Source organism: Helianthus annuus, chromosome 4 (genome assembly GCF_002127325.2).
Source record: "Helianthus annuus cultivar XRQ/B chromosome 4, HanXRQr2.0-SUNRISE, whole genome shotgun sequence".
NCBI classification, from domain to species: domain Eukaryota; kingdom Viridiplantae; phylum Streptophyta; class Magnoliopsida; order Asterales; family Asteraceae; genus Helianthus; species Helianthus annuus.
The window spans coordinates 202,225,206-202,240,253 of NC_035436.2; positions in this window are offsets into that span (position 1 = coordinate 202,225,206).

The window sequence follows — 15,048 nt, forward strand, 5'->3', positions numbered from 1 at the left end:
TTAAATACACCAAATGGCAATTTCATTTTTTGATGTTTTTTCCTTCTATGCACTCATGTAATTTATATTATCCATATACATGTGAAAGGGACAACCAAAGCCGGTGGAAACCCCACCGACTTTGGTTTTTAAGATAGTATACAATAATAAGGTCATTATTTGAACACTAATTTTTATATTTCCCGAAGAGTGTATTTTGAGGTTGATGATCCGGCTAATTGCTTCATCTTTTACATCTTTTACCACGTTGAAGACTCACTTTTTATATAGTATAAAAAAGAAAATAGAGAGAGAACAACAAAAGTATTGGAATCTCTATAGTAGAGAAACAATTACATAGTCGTCGTGAAAATATTATAAAATGTTACGCAAATGTATAATAGTGGTGAATTATTTTTATATCATTGATCGGTAAACTATACTTTTTTTTAATCGAACGAGTAACTTTCTGATGTTAAAACAATACCAAAAGATTACCCTATTATTATTACATAAACAACATACAACATAAAAAAAAGAGTAAACTGTCATTTTGGTCTTTGAGGTTTGGTCACTTTTGCTACTTTAGTCCAAAACTTAAATTTTTTGCATCTGGGTCCCTGTGGTTTCAGTTTTATTGCCATTTTGGTCCAAAAGTGAAATCAGGTTATATTTGTCTTATAAAATCTTTCTATTTTGTCCTTTTCCTCAGGGGCAAAATGGTCATTTCTTTTTTTTTTATTTAAAACTTTTATTAAAGGGACTATTTATGTAACTATGTTCAAGTTTTGGACAAAAATAAAAAATACATATGTTTTTAAACACACACCTGCAACACCCTCTATCTTCACCATAGCCTCACCACCACCACTACCACCATCACCGCCACTGCCACCACAGGCTCACCACCACAACCATCACCACTACTGCCTCACCACCACCTGAGCACAACAATCGCCAGACTAAACTTATAGCCTGGCTCTGACTTCGTTTAAAGATTTATTATTCTGCTCTCAAATCTGCCCATAAAAAAAGTTAAGGTTCTTTATATACCTTCGAGATGAGCCGCAAAACCCTCACGGTAAACCCCCATTTGACTCGCAACTGCCGCTAATCCATGATAGCACCATAATCGCCAAGCCTCACAGTAGTTGCCGCTATCTTTCTCCCGATCTCTCTTTCTTTCTCTCTCTCTCTCTTTCTATCTCTCTCTCTCTCTCTCTCTCTCTCGAGAGAGAGAGAGAGAGAGAGAGAGAGAGAGAGAGAGATATTTGTATGTATGGAAAAGAATGATGGTTTAAGGTAGACGGAGGATTAATGGCTTCAATGTCCCGCGGCAGAAGTGGCTTCAATGCGGCGGCGGTGAGGGGACGCCTGAGCACTTCATCGAATCAAGCATACGCTTACTGATCTCGTCGATGAGGGTTTGGATGAGGCGTTTGATGACGACGTCTTGCACAGCGGTGCCAGAATCTTCTCCGGCGGTGACTGGGTGACGGTTACTTTTTGTTCTTCGGTTTTGGTCAGTCATTGTTGTTTGACGGGGTGAAAAGGGGATGTGGTGGGGGTTAGTTAGTGGTGGTTTCAACAATGGTGTAGAGGTTGGTAGTGGTGGGTTGGTTCCTTGGTGGTTGTGCTGGTGGTGACTGGCTGCAGACTTAGAGAGAGATGGATGGTTGCAGACTTAAAGAGAGAGAGAGAGAAAGAGAGAGAGAGAGAGAGAGAGAGATGGATGGATGGTTGCAGACTTCGTGACCGGTCCCTTTAATAAAAGCTTTAAATAAAATAAAAAAGAAATGACCATTTTACTCCTGAGGAAAATGATAATATAGCAGGATTTTATAAGACAAATATAACCTGATTTCACTTTTGGACCAAAATGGCAATAAAACTGAAACCATAGGGACCCCAGATGCAAAAGGTTTGAGTTTTGGATTAAAGTGGCAAAAGTGACCAAATCTTAGGGAACAAAAGGACGTTAAACATTTTGATTTTTAACTCAAGTGGTTATAACACCTAAAACATAGGGACTCAAAAAGTAATTTACCCTTTATATTTAAATAACTTTTATAAGTTATTTAGACTTGATTTCAACATTTTCCATCAAAGGTAGAAGGGTCCGCTAGATGGAGGCACAGGTTCAAGTGATATTACGGGAACACTGTCGCAACTCCCATGCGTTCGCTAGATGGGATCAATTTTGGGCTCATGTACCCGTGCAAGTAGAAAGTTTTTTTTAACAACTTAAATTACATAAGATTCCTTTGACGAGGCTCGAATTCATAACCTTAAAGAGAGCAACATCTTACACCATTACTAAAATGACTTTGTCAATAGTCAAAGTGTTGATTATGTAGTCCAATATATTCATCATTATTATTACTATTATTATTATTAGTATTATTATTATTATTATAATTATATATGATTTTATTTTTATCTTCTTTATTACATGTTTTGTTTATTGTTATTTTTAGGAATATTGGATTTTAATAATCTCAACTATTCGTCGTTGGCCGCCAATAGTTCCAACTTAAAAAATAATCACTAGCAGTTCCAACTATTGACATATTGGCCACCAATAGGGGTGTTCAAAACTATCCGTATCCGAAAATCCGATCCAAAACATCTGATATCTGAATCCGAGATATCCGAGAAAATCGGATATCCGAATTTTTGGATTCGGATAGTGATTTTCAAAATTTTCGGATATTTCGGATATCCAAAGTATTCGAAAATATCCGAAAAATATCCGAAAACTTATATTCGGATATCCGAAACTATCCAAAATATCTATTTCCGAATATGAAAAAAATAATAAAAAAAATTAAATAAAAAGTTGAATTTTTGGATATCCGATTCACTATCTGAATCCGTATCCGAAATTTCGGATACGAATTTGGATAGTGAAATCTGGTATCCCAAATTCTCGGATATCCGGTTTTGAACACCTTAGCCCCCAATGGACCCTAACTAACAGAACCCTAAAGCCTTTAGTCTCCGGTCGCCGGAAAACCATTTTGTTCAGTAAAATGTTTCTAAAGGTCCAATCTAATGTTACAAAGAGGGTTTGGATAAAAAATGTTGAGTTTTCCGACAAAAAGTTGAGTTTCCGGCCAAAAAGAAATTTTCCAACGACTTTAATAATTGGGGTTTTTACTAGAAAAAGGTTCCTAAAGGCCCTAAGGTTACAAAGAGGTTTGGGATGAAAAAGTTGAGTTTTATGGTCAAAAATGAGTTTTCCGGCCAAAGTCGTTTTTCCGGCGACCGGAGACTAACGACGTTAGGGTTATGTTAGTCAGGGTCCATTGGAGGCCAATATGTTAATAGTTGGGACTGTCAATGGTTATTTTTAAAGTTACAACGAATAGTTGGGATTATTAAAATCCAATATTCCTTATTTTTGTTAAACATTTGATCTCTATCATTATTCAATCTTACTATATAATAAAAGAAACCACTTTAGAGACACTTGTCATCATATTAAGCCATCTCTTATAGATAATTATTATTTTAGTTTAATCTCTTCTAATTAATTATATATACCCTCCTATAAAATATTATTTAATTTAATATGTTATATTATAGATAACCCTTCTACTAAATATTATTAGTTTAATATATTATGGATAATTATTATTTAGTTTGATATCCTTCTCATTTATAATATTATTTATTTGAATTAATTATATTTGAACGTTTTGTTTAATTTGGTATCAAATAGATTTTACGAAACTTAAAATAAAATTAACTAATATTATTTATCATTTATACATTTACGAGTTTTAAATAAAGGGTTAAATTTATTGAGACTTCGTTAACAAATTTTGCAACAACAGAATAATCTATTTTTATCACGAAAACCAAACTTTGTATTAATATATTAAATATTTTTATTTTCACTATACAAAATAACATTTACTCGACCCATGTAATACATGAGGTTTTTTAAGATATAACTTTTTATTATTTGATATATAAAATTAGATTTATTCAATTCGTACAATACACGGGGTTTTTAAGGATATATATATTTTTTTATTTAGTACAGAAAAATACATATATTCAAACCGTGTAATGTGCATATTTTTAAAGATGTAATTTTTTTATTATTTGGTATATAAAATTACATTTATTCAACCCGTGCAATAAATGAGGTTTTTTAAAGATGTATTATTTTATTATCTAGTAAACAATATTGCATTTATTCAACCCGTGTTACGTGGATTTTAAAGATATAACTTTTTTTATTTGGTATATAAAATTACATTTATTCAACCCGTATAATATGGTTCTTATAGATATAATTTTTTATAATTTAATATATAAAATTATATTTATTCAACCCGTATAATAAATGAGGTTTTTAAAGATATATTGTTTTATTATTTAGTATATAAAATTTATTTATTCAACCCCGTGTAATACACGGGGTTATAACCTAGTATATATAATATAAAGTATTAAAATTCTATTTAGTTTATACGAGGAACAGTAATTTTAATAAGAAAAGTTTTAAAGTTAAGTTATGTTACCATCAACATGTTACACGACTCGTTATCATCACTTTAGTGGGGTGGTAGAGGCTTTGTGCTTATTGGGGAGAGATTAGGGTTCAATTTCTAACATGGAGTAAACTTGGTGTAATTTAAAAGTAGTGATTATGTAATCTTTTGCCGTTCAAAAAAAACATGTTACACGACTCTATCTTGCCATTTTGTTATTATATTAGATGTAATATCTCTACTTACATTTGGATTTTAAGCCTATTTTCATATATAAAAACCAATCTTTATAGAAATGTCTGTTCAAAATAATTAAAGAAATTTAAAAGATTATCTTAAAGCGAGCTACATTATAGTCATTTATTTTTATATATTTTTAACCTTTTAAGTTTGATTTGCTATATTATATTATATTTAATATTTAATTCAATTATATACATAGGCTTCTTTGTCTTGATATAGATTTCTAAGTATTTAGATTTAAATTACAAACAAATCTAGTTTCATTAACAATTGAGAGCTAAAACATCCTATTTATGTTTTATGTATGTTACTTTTTTTTCACTGCTAAAATCACACCACAACTATTATTTATATGACTTGAATCCATAAACTATTTAGTTAAAAGAATACACACTAGACTATCTCCTTGAAGAAAATTATACAATTACATATTATTCAAACATGATATTATATTCGTATAAAACAAATGGATAAGCCAAGATTTGAAGTTGAAATATGTATAAAACAAATGGATAAGCCAAGATTTAAAGTTGAAATATCCAAATTGAGTCGTCTTGTGAGGAGTTATGAAACATGAGTTTGTTATGATATACTATTGTAGCTGTGGCACTCAGTGATTGATTACTACTCTTGTGGGCCCTCTTATAAACTGAATAAGTCTTAGAGTGTTTGACACCTGGCACCAAGGGTTTTCATATTCCAACAGAAAACGGCAAGAATATTATCCAAAGTCCCTCAACTTTAGAAAATCTATAATTGCATCCTCAAACCAAACATGTACATAAATAGACCAGACATAAATATATAAAGACTTATCTTTGGATGGATATATGCTTCATATTAATACAAGATAAAGATTTTATGAGTTTATTTTAACTATTTATGTACACTTAAGATGCTTTTAAAACTCTTTATACATATAATATACAATGTTACACATGTTAGTTATCTTGATCTTTAAAGAATATTGTATTATCTAGTGCAGCAAGATATTATAAGTAGATACTTACGGATTAATAACTCATTTAATCTACTGGTGGCATATATTATGATCAAGATATATAGTTTTAAGCCCATCACATTATAGCCTAGTAATATTTTGAGAGTGTGATAAGGCTTAGGGACAATGAGATCCTGAGTTCGATTCCTATTAGGGGGTTTTCCCAGATTTATTGGATTTCCTCCTTAATTGGTGTATTAGCATTATTGCCTAGTAGAGATGGATATGATCAGATGGTTCTGCTGGTGGTACGATGATACTCTGAAGTGATCTAAATTTGTAGTTAAAAAAAGAATATAGTTTTAAGTAATCTCACTTGTCATGTGAGACTAAATGTTTTCAAAATGTTTCACTTTACTTCCTTCTTATGCTTCATGTAACTTGATCTGTAATGCTTATAACCAAGTCAAACCAAGTCATTTCTAGTTATTAGTATATGAAAACAGGGGGAGGTTCATTTGAGAAGAAAATTAAATTGAGAAGAAAAAGAATAAATGGTACAATTGTAAAACATTAAATAGTTTTTCTCTCATCTCATTTATTATTATTTTTGACTAATTAATTAGTCATAAAGAGTATCATCCTACACACTAAAATTTTTGCCTAGACACATCAAAATTTATCCTACACGTTTTTGAAATTTATCCTACACATACTAAAATTTATCCTACACAACTCGTAATTCATCCTACACACCTCATAATTTATCATACACTTTAAATTAATTTTTTTCTTCCTTGAAAATATATATATTTTTTTAAATAAATTACAAATTTAATTTAGTGAGCTATTAAAAAGGAAAACTAAGAATTAATGATCTATCTAATTTTACCAATATACCCTTACACCCATATTAAATACAAAAATTAAATGAAGTAAAATGAAGCATTATCATTGGTTGAAGTTTGTTCTTTTTTTATTCTTACAAAAACATTCTTCTCATTTGAACCCTCCACTATGAAAACATACTTTAAATAGTCATTTGAGACATATTGAAAAAAGATAAGCATTATAATTTATGTATAGTTGCATGAAAAGATAAAGAATAAGAAATATAGAAAAAACATAAGAACTAAAAGAAACCAAAAAAGAATACCAAGTTCAAAACAATTACGAGTATATTCTTTATGAATCTTATATAAGGGGTATTATAATTCATGTATGTAAGATAGAGTTTAAATGCTTATGAGTTGTAATGTTGATTAATTGTGTTTAAATTTTTCATCAAGTTATTTTTTTAACATCACTTTTTACACCTAAATACAGGGGCGCAGGATTTAAGGGGCGGGGAGGGGCGTCTGATCCCCCGAACTTTTCGGTCAGTAGTGTTATATATGTACGTTTTGTATAGGATTTTGTAGGTATATACGTTTTCGACCCCCCGGTTTTATAAAAAAATTAGGTATATACGTTTTCGACCCCCCGGTTTTAATTTTTTTATTTATCTAGCCCAAATAAAATATATATTAGCCCAAATATTATAGCCCAAATCATTATATTTGGTAAAATGCTAGGATGTATATTATATAACCCAAATCAAATCATTATATAGCCCAACTTAAAAACCCACCCTATAAAAAAACCCCAAATTCGTTTATTTGGGACATCGACCAGAAGAATAGAAGCCACAAGCCAACTGCAGAAGGGGGGGGGGGGGGAACACAGGTTCCAGAACTGTTCGACTTCAGCTTCTTGTTTGACACGCCAAAACGCTGCTCGTTGTGTGGTCTTATACTCTTGTTCGACTTCTTCAATCTTCATAAGGTTAAAGGTATTTGTTTTTTATCTTTATGTTTAATTTAGGGCTCAATTTATGTGATTTAGGTTAAAATTAGGGGTGAAATTAGTCTGAATTTTTGCCCTAAACTTGTTGAATCTCTCTGTAACTATGTCATTTTAGTCCACTGGTTAACTTCATCCATTGTTTAGTTAACAAGAAGGGCAATTCAGTCATTTTATATGGCCGAATTGCCCTTCTAGTTAACAGAATTACATATAAAATGACCGAATTGCCCTTTTCGTTAACAGAAAAAATGGATGAAGTTAACCAAGTGGACTAAAATGGCAATTGTGAAACTTTTTTGGACCCACAAGTGGAAAATGAAAACCTTTGAACTAAACTGACAAAATGGCACAAACCACAGTGTAACACCCTAACACGTTATAACTGAAAAGACGCAGCGGAAATACGTACCACAAAATTTCTTTCATTATAAACATTTTGACTTACATGATAGTTCATTATAAAATAACACTTTTACAATGTATTCATAACTTATGTCTATCAATTTACATACACAAGCATTCCCGCACAATCCATCTAGTAACTCGGTCTTTGATCGCTACTCCTTGTGATGAAAATCTGTGATTCGTACTACCTGCACCCACCACATACAATCGAAACATTAGCATACATTATATACAAACAAGATTCTTAATCGTGTAGTCTCGATTTGTTTTATCCACATATTCTTTCCATCCCGTTATCTTTCTAGATATAGTCATTCCATCCGGGTGTCTAATCCTTAGCGAACCTCGATGGAGTACCTGCGCCATATTTCATTCTCGAGGCACACTGTTAATAACGTCAATACTTAAGTGTATTGAAACCACGTATGCATTACATACATAACTACGTACATACATACCTACACACATTCATACATACATTACTTCATACAAACATACCTGCTCACATACTTACATTCATACATACATTACGGCGTATAAACATACCTACTTACATGCTTACATACATACATACATACATTACTACATACAAACATACCTACTCACATACTTACTTATATGCATACATACATACATTACTACATACAAACATACCTACTCACATACTTACATACATGCATACATTACGGCGTACAAACATACCTACTTACATGCTTAGATACATGCATACATTACCGCGTACAAACATACCTACTTACATGCTTACATACATATACATTACAGCGTACAAACATACCTACTTAGGTGCTTATATACATACGTACATACATACATACATTAATACATACAAACATACCTACTCACATACTTAATTCATTACCCCGCGTACTCGCTCACACATCCCGAACTTAATCACATGTCATAAACGCTTTTAAAATATCTTTCAGATATGTTTCGGATCTTAAAAATGAGTTTCATACTCATCCGTAACTTACCAAGCCATTTGGTAGGGTTAAGGAACATTATAAAGACTTAACGAGGCTTGGAATGGGTTCATGGGGTCCGAGTTCGAGGAAAAACGAAGAAATTACATAAACAATACAATTGCATCAGACCTCCACCGTAAGCTACGGTGGCTACCGTAGCTTACGGTGGCCCCCAAAACCTTACGGCAGCCTTAACCTGCCTTACGGCAGAAATAACATTCCCAGCACCCACCGTAGCTTACGGTGGGCACCGTAAGCTACGGTGATGCCCAGTTCAGCCACCATTTTAAATACTAAAACTCGCGTAACTCGTTCGTTTTGCGTCCGAATCACTTGGAACTTGTTTCTAATTGTCCGTAAAACATTTCCCTACATCTTATACTAAGAATCCTTACCCCGGGTCCTTAATCTTTACAAACTTCATCATTGCTACCTTACTTATACATAATTATTCGACCCGTTTAATACCATCAATTTCCTTTGATATAACAATTCCTTCGTTATACTAAAATAACACTTAACTTAAAACTCACAATCATTACATATCCCTTGCATGATTCTTATCCACACATATAAATATTAAAATTCTACATTTACACTAAGAAGTGAGTCGGGATCACTTACCTTTTTGCGTCCGTATTCGCGTTCGCTTTCTTGTGTCCTTTTGACCCTTGTGCCTTTCGTGCTTACGTCACTTTGACTAAATGCTTATCCATACATGTCACCACATTTACATCCTTGTTAGCATACGAGATATTACATATCAACGATCATAACAAATGCATATCTCACATTTGACCTTCATTAGTCAATTCTAACAAACATAAGGCATATATTCAAAATCACATCCTTTTAAGCTCATATAATTCATCATGTCATTCTATATAGCAAGTATTGATATAACATAGACCATATGACTTTCTAAAATCTTACAATTATGGCAACAAGTCTAGTTATGCTTCTTATGCATAGTTGACTTTCAGAAGTCAATGGTTTATATATGAACTTTCGACTTAACCTCCTATATTTGTGTCATTATGTTAGGCTTATACTAATGACACTATATACATTTCATACTTATTATGCAATATGTTTTCAACCACGTGATCATCAAGTTACATCTTGCACATATGCAACTAAATCAATACAAACTAAAGCTCTCATGATCCTACAATTGACATTCACATTCAAAGCTAGTAATTTAACATAATCTCAACATCGTTCTTTACTAGTAAGTCCACAAACCACCCATTTAGTGTATATCCATATCCAAATTACCATTTAGTCACTAATCCGACACATGGTATGCACCTTATCATTCAAATATAGAGTGCAACTCCTAATGCATAATTCAACCCCAATCATACTATCAACTATCCCATCTTACGAAATCCTTCTTCAATATATATCTTCTCATGTTTGTTTATCATTAATCATGTTATTATCAAACTCTACACATGTTCATCCATTATTTAACATTTAACTTCACATGCTAGCTTATACTAGGCATTTCATCAAACACTTGGTGTGCGTACACCTTTTAATGCACAATGTACAACTAATTTATACATATTCTTCAAATCTCATACATAATCCATCAAAACCAACTACTAATCATCATGTATCATTCCAAATGAACATTAAACATAACATCATCATATTCCTATACTTTCATCTAACAATAATTCATCATACCCACATAATACATCAATCATTCAACAAGACTTGAACATAGGAGGTGATTCTAGTCATCATCTTCACCCTAACTAATGGGTGTCACCTCTAAACATCAAATTAACGCAAACCATTCATAACCCATGTTCTACACGAGGATTCTAACCCTTGTACATGATCAATTTCATATTAACTCACGGATTAGAACATAACCCACTTCACCCATGATCACCAAACTTAGATTTAAGACATACCTTATGATCCCCTCGTGTTGGTGATCATTAATCCATGCTCGGTTATGGATTTCAGCTTCATCTTTCCTTCCAATTTGAGCTTAAAGGCGATTTAGGGTTTGAGGCTCCATGGGAGTCTCCTGATCCTTCTTGAACACACACGTATGTGTGTGTTTGTGTGTTTTTAGTTATTTTATAACTTAATTTTCACTTGTTCCATTTTAGCCCCTCGGGTTTACTTTTAAAACATAACTGACACTACTAAAATCATTTAATACTTTTAACCATACTCTTAACTAGGTTAAATAGCCTAGTTATTTATTTCCTGACGTGTCACATAATAACATACAACAAATATTAACATTCAGATTTTGGGGCGTTACAAGTCTACCCCCCTTAAACAAGGTTTCGTCCCCGAAACCTTTCTCACTTTCATCGAACACACATTATCTTTTCTTCCAGTCCATCCATAAGACCACTAACCCTTACTTTTCTGATCATTCTTTCCTATTTCATTTGCATTTTCATTTACTTGACCTGTTAATAACTGGTCAGTACACATACTCTTCTGTCCTTTAATATGATCCATTCTTAATGGATCTAATATCTCCATCTCACCTCTAAAAGTTTACATTCTCTACATACTCTGTATAACATTTAACTTTTGTTTTGTTACCACCACCCAACTTACTATTTCATAGTCGCACCTACGTGCTTATCTCTAACGTTAATCTTACTCTACGTTTTCGATAGTTACGTATACCTTGTATACCTTTATATTATCTTTAAATCATCACGTTCATTTCACATTACTATTGCTTTCTCTTCATGCATTACTTAATTTACGTATATAATTAGTTCATATCTCTTCAATCATGAGTTAGACATTAAGCTACATTTCTACAGTCACTTTTTTAATATTCCATTCCAAACATCAGGGCAAATTACATAAGGATAGCAGGTAGACGAGCAACAAACTGCGCCGCCATCCCTTTCTGAATAGAAAAACCCAATCTACTAAAAACAAAGCCCCGCCCCTGAGGGGTCGAAAAGTTGCTATGGACCACACGTTGCACTCTAGACAAGAACCGAACTGCCTCCGGCGCCAAGGAGCCGAACGTGTCAAACGCCAGGGGGACAAAGGCATGCTGATTATCCTCACAAGCTTTCGCGTGCTTTTCCACCTTCTTTGACTCTGCTTTCAGAACCGCTTGCCCCGCCACAAACCCATTTTCCCGGAACCCGGCTAGTGGGGATACACCTGTGAGATCGACACAAGCATGTTTCCCGCCCTCCCAACCAAAAACTAGCACGTCAGCTGGGCGTAGGGTGGATCTCCCCTCCGACGGGTCTGTAAGAAAATTAACCGGTGCCTCTTTCTTCGCCGAGATCCCTGCTCGTCTGAGAATATCCATTAACGCGTCTCGCACAAAGTCATGGCGATACTTAAACCCCGGCAACTCTCTACAGTGTAACGCATGCTCCCCGTATTTATCCAGGCATGCTTTACGGCAGACTGGGCAAGTTTCATCATTCGGGAACATGGGGATCATCAGACGATACTTAAGGATTGATCGGTACTCCACCGCTGACATACGTTGACCCAAACCTTCAATGGGAATAACAGTTAAGAAATCCTGAGCGTGAGGCCTCTGTAGGCATTCAATTACGGCTTTCTGGCGGGGTGACAAATGGAAATCTTCTCCCAATCTTTGTGCGATTCGACAACAAAGGGCATTCGCCAAAGTTTTCTGTGGCTTTTTGGGGGCGGTGTCCTTGTTAGAGAAACCGCCGAGATCAAAGTCAGGTAGAGATTCATGCAAGCGTTCCAAGGCGCTAGCATAATCCGGATCGGTGTTAGCAACCCCACTGTTACGTAAGATGTGGTCCTGCAACTCCCAAGATTGAGACCTGGAAGCCACAAAGGCATAGGCAGCCACATCCCGGGCCGAGAGAAGGCCCAACCCACCAAGCCTCATTGGCAAGGTCACGATTCGCCACTGTAGATCACCAAAAAAAGGCCCCCCACATACGACAATGTCTTCTATTGCCTCCCGAAGACCTTTATCAAAACATGAAACAGCATCATCCACAAAGGGGGGCTGGCAAGTTCGCAAACCAAATAGCAACTTTGCAACCCCCATACAAGATCTAAGCAAGAGGAGTTCGCTTTGAGGATCCCGCAACAAGGGAAGGTGTCCCATAATGTCAACAGCACGCGTTGCCCTCTTAGCCGCTAGACCACTAATAAAAATGGCATCACGGCTGACTGCCCCTCCTAGCAGTTTGACACCGTCACTTGAACTACTTACAATTTTATGTCTAACCTCAATTTTAATCATTCGCATTACTTTATTATACTAATCTGGTATGTCGTGCGAGGGCACCATACGAGCATTAACCAATTAGTCCAAATTTTCATTCAAGGCTTTTAGATCTTCCTCTTAATGACATAAGTACTTCCTTAGGCTGACCATTACAAGTCGATTATTTCATACCATACCATAATTAACCTACCATTTATTTCACTCACACGTACCAATAAAATTACAGATTCTTGCTTATCAATAAGGAATTAAACATTTTACTAACCTCTTTTTCATTTCCCAACCACGATCCGCAACCCTGATCGATCATCTTCTCCTCGAGTACTAGCCGTACAGGCCAGGTTTCATTCCTTCGTGTTATGAGCTTCCGCTCGTGCACGTCCTTTCACCAATACGATTTGTTTCATCACATCAATAGTTCTGCTATAACGTACTGCACATTCTATTTCTTACATGCAATCTTTTTATTCCATTAATTATTTTGACACTGAAGTACACGTTCGTACTTCCTTCCATTCATGCTTACTTGCAAAGACCTTATTACATCGTTTCAATATTTCTTACTAAGCTTACCATTCCCGCCCATACTCAAGTTGTTGTCCGGGTCACCGCCCGTCATCATTCTAATTTCTAAGAGTCAATTATTAACACATAACCTATACAAAACTTCGTCTATTATACTATCACTTTTACTTTATACTTATTTCTATGACCCGTTCGACTCAATCATGGTCAAACTATCGACATCTTCTTAGGCGGATTAATTTCATCTTTTTATATTTTTGAATCCATCTCACGGATTCAGGCGCATCATTCATGCTTCTTCATTCATTGAATCCGCCTTACGGATTCAAACATTCATTCATGCCTTCTAATGAGATCCAAGCATACCACTTACGACCCGGTAACATCGGGTTAATTGCTTTCAACATAAGTCTTTCGTTCTACCCGTATAACGGGTTGAGCTTCATACATTTATTATTGCATTCACGACCACCCGTTCTAAACGGATGGTACCTTATCCTTACTCGACTTGTTCAACTTGAACCGGTCGACTTGTATAGCTTATCATAATCTTCTTTAGCATAACCAAATCCGCAAGGGATTTGCATCATTCGTATCTTTCATTCCTTGAATCCGTTTCGCGGATTCAAGCATTGCATTCATATCTTTCATTCTTATCACTTATACCTTTCACCCTTACATAGTACTCTCAACCTTCCGAGAGTCTTACTACCCATTTCACCCACACGCCTAGCCGCTACCAAATTCTATCAGACATACCTGTAACAATTATCACGGTCTCACGAACGTCATATGTTTCTTGTGTACTGGCCAGGTACACCTTCCACGTACTAGTTTCGTGTCTTCGCGTAATCGCCACCTTATGTCCGAAGGATTTAGTTTCGGCATGTGTGACATTTTCAAAACTTTTACTATGTCGTTATTATAATTTGTTTAAAATTTTTCTTTCACTTGGTTAACTGTACCATTTCATATGCCCACACGTTAGATTTACGTACCTGGGGTCAATTCGCCTCATTACTTGCCTTGATGCCGGTCCCAGACCGCATTCACTGTTCATCTCTCTCAACAATTGCGCTTACCCTTCACATAACATACTATTAGTATCCTTCAATTACATAATCTAATACTTACTTACATTCGCTTTTGCCTTTAGGCCTCGATCGAGTCTTGGATTGTACGGACTCTTGGTCACGAGAGCACACCGGTTTGAGTTCAAGTATTTACCTCCCGTTACTTGATTCTCTCAAACCAGGGCTCTGATACCAACTTGTAACACCCTAACACGTTATAACTGAAAAGACGCAGCGGAAATACGTACCACAAAATTTCTTTCATTATAAACGTTTTGACTTACATGATAGTTCATTATAAAATAACACTTTT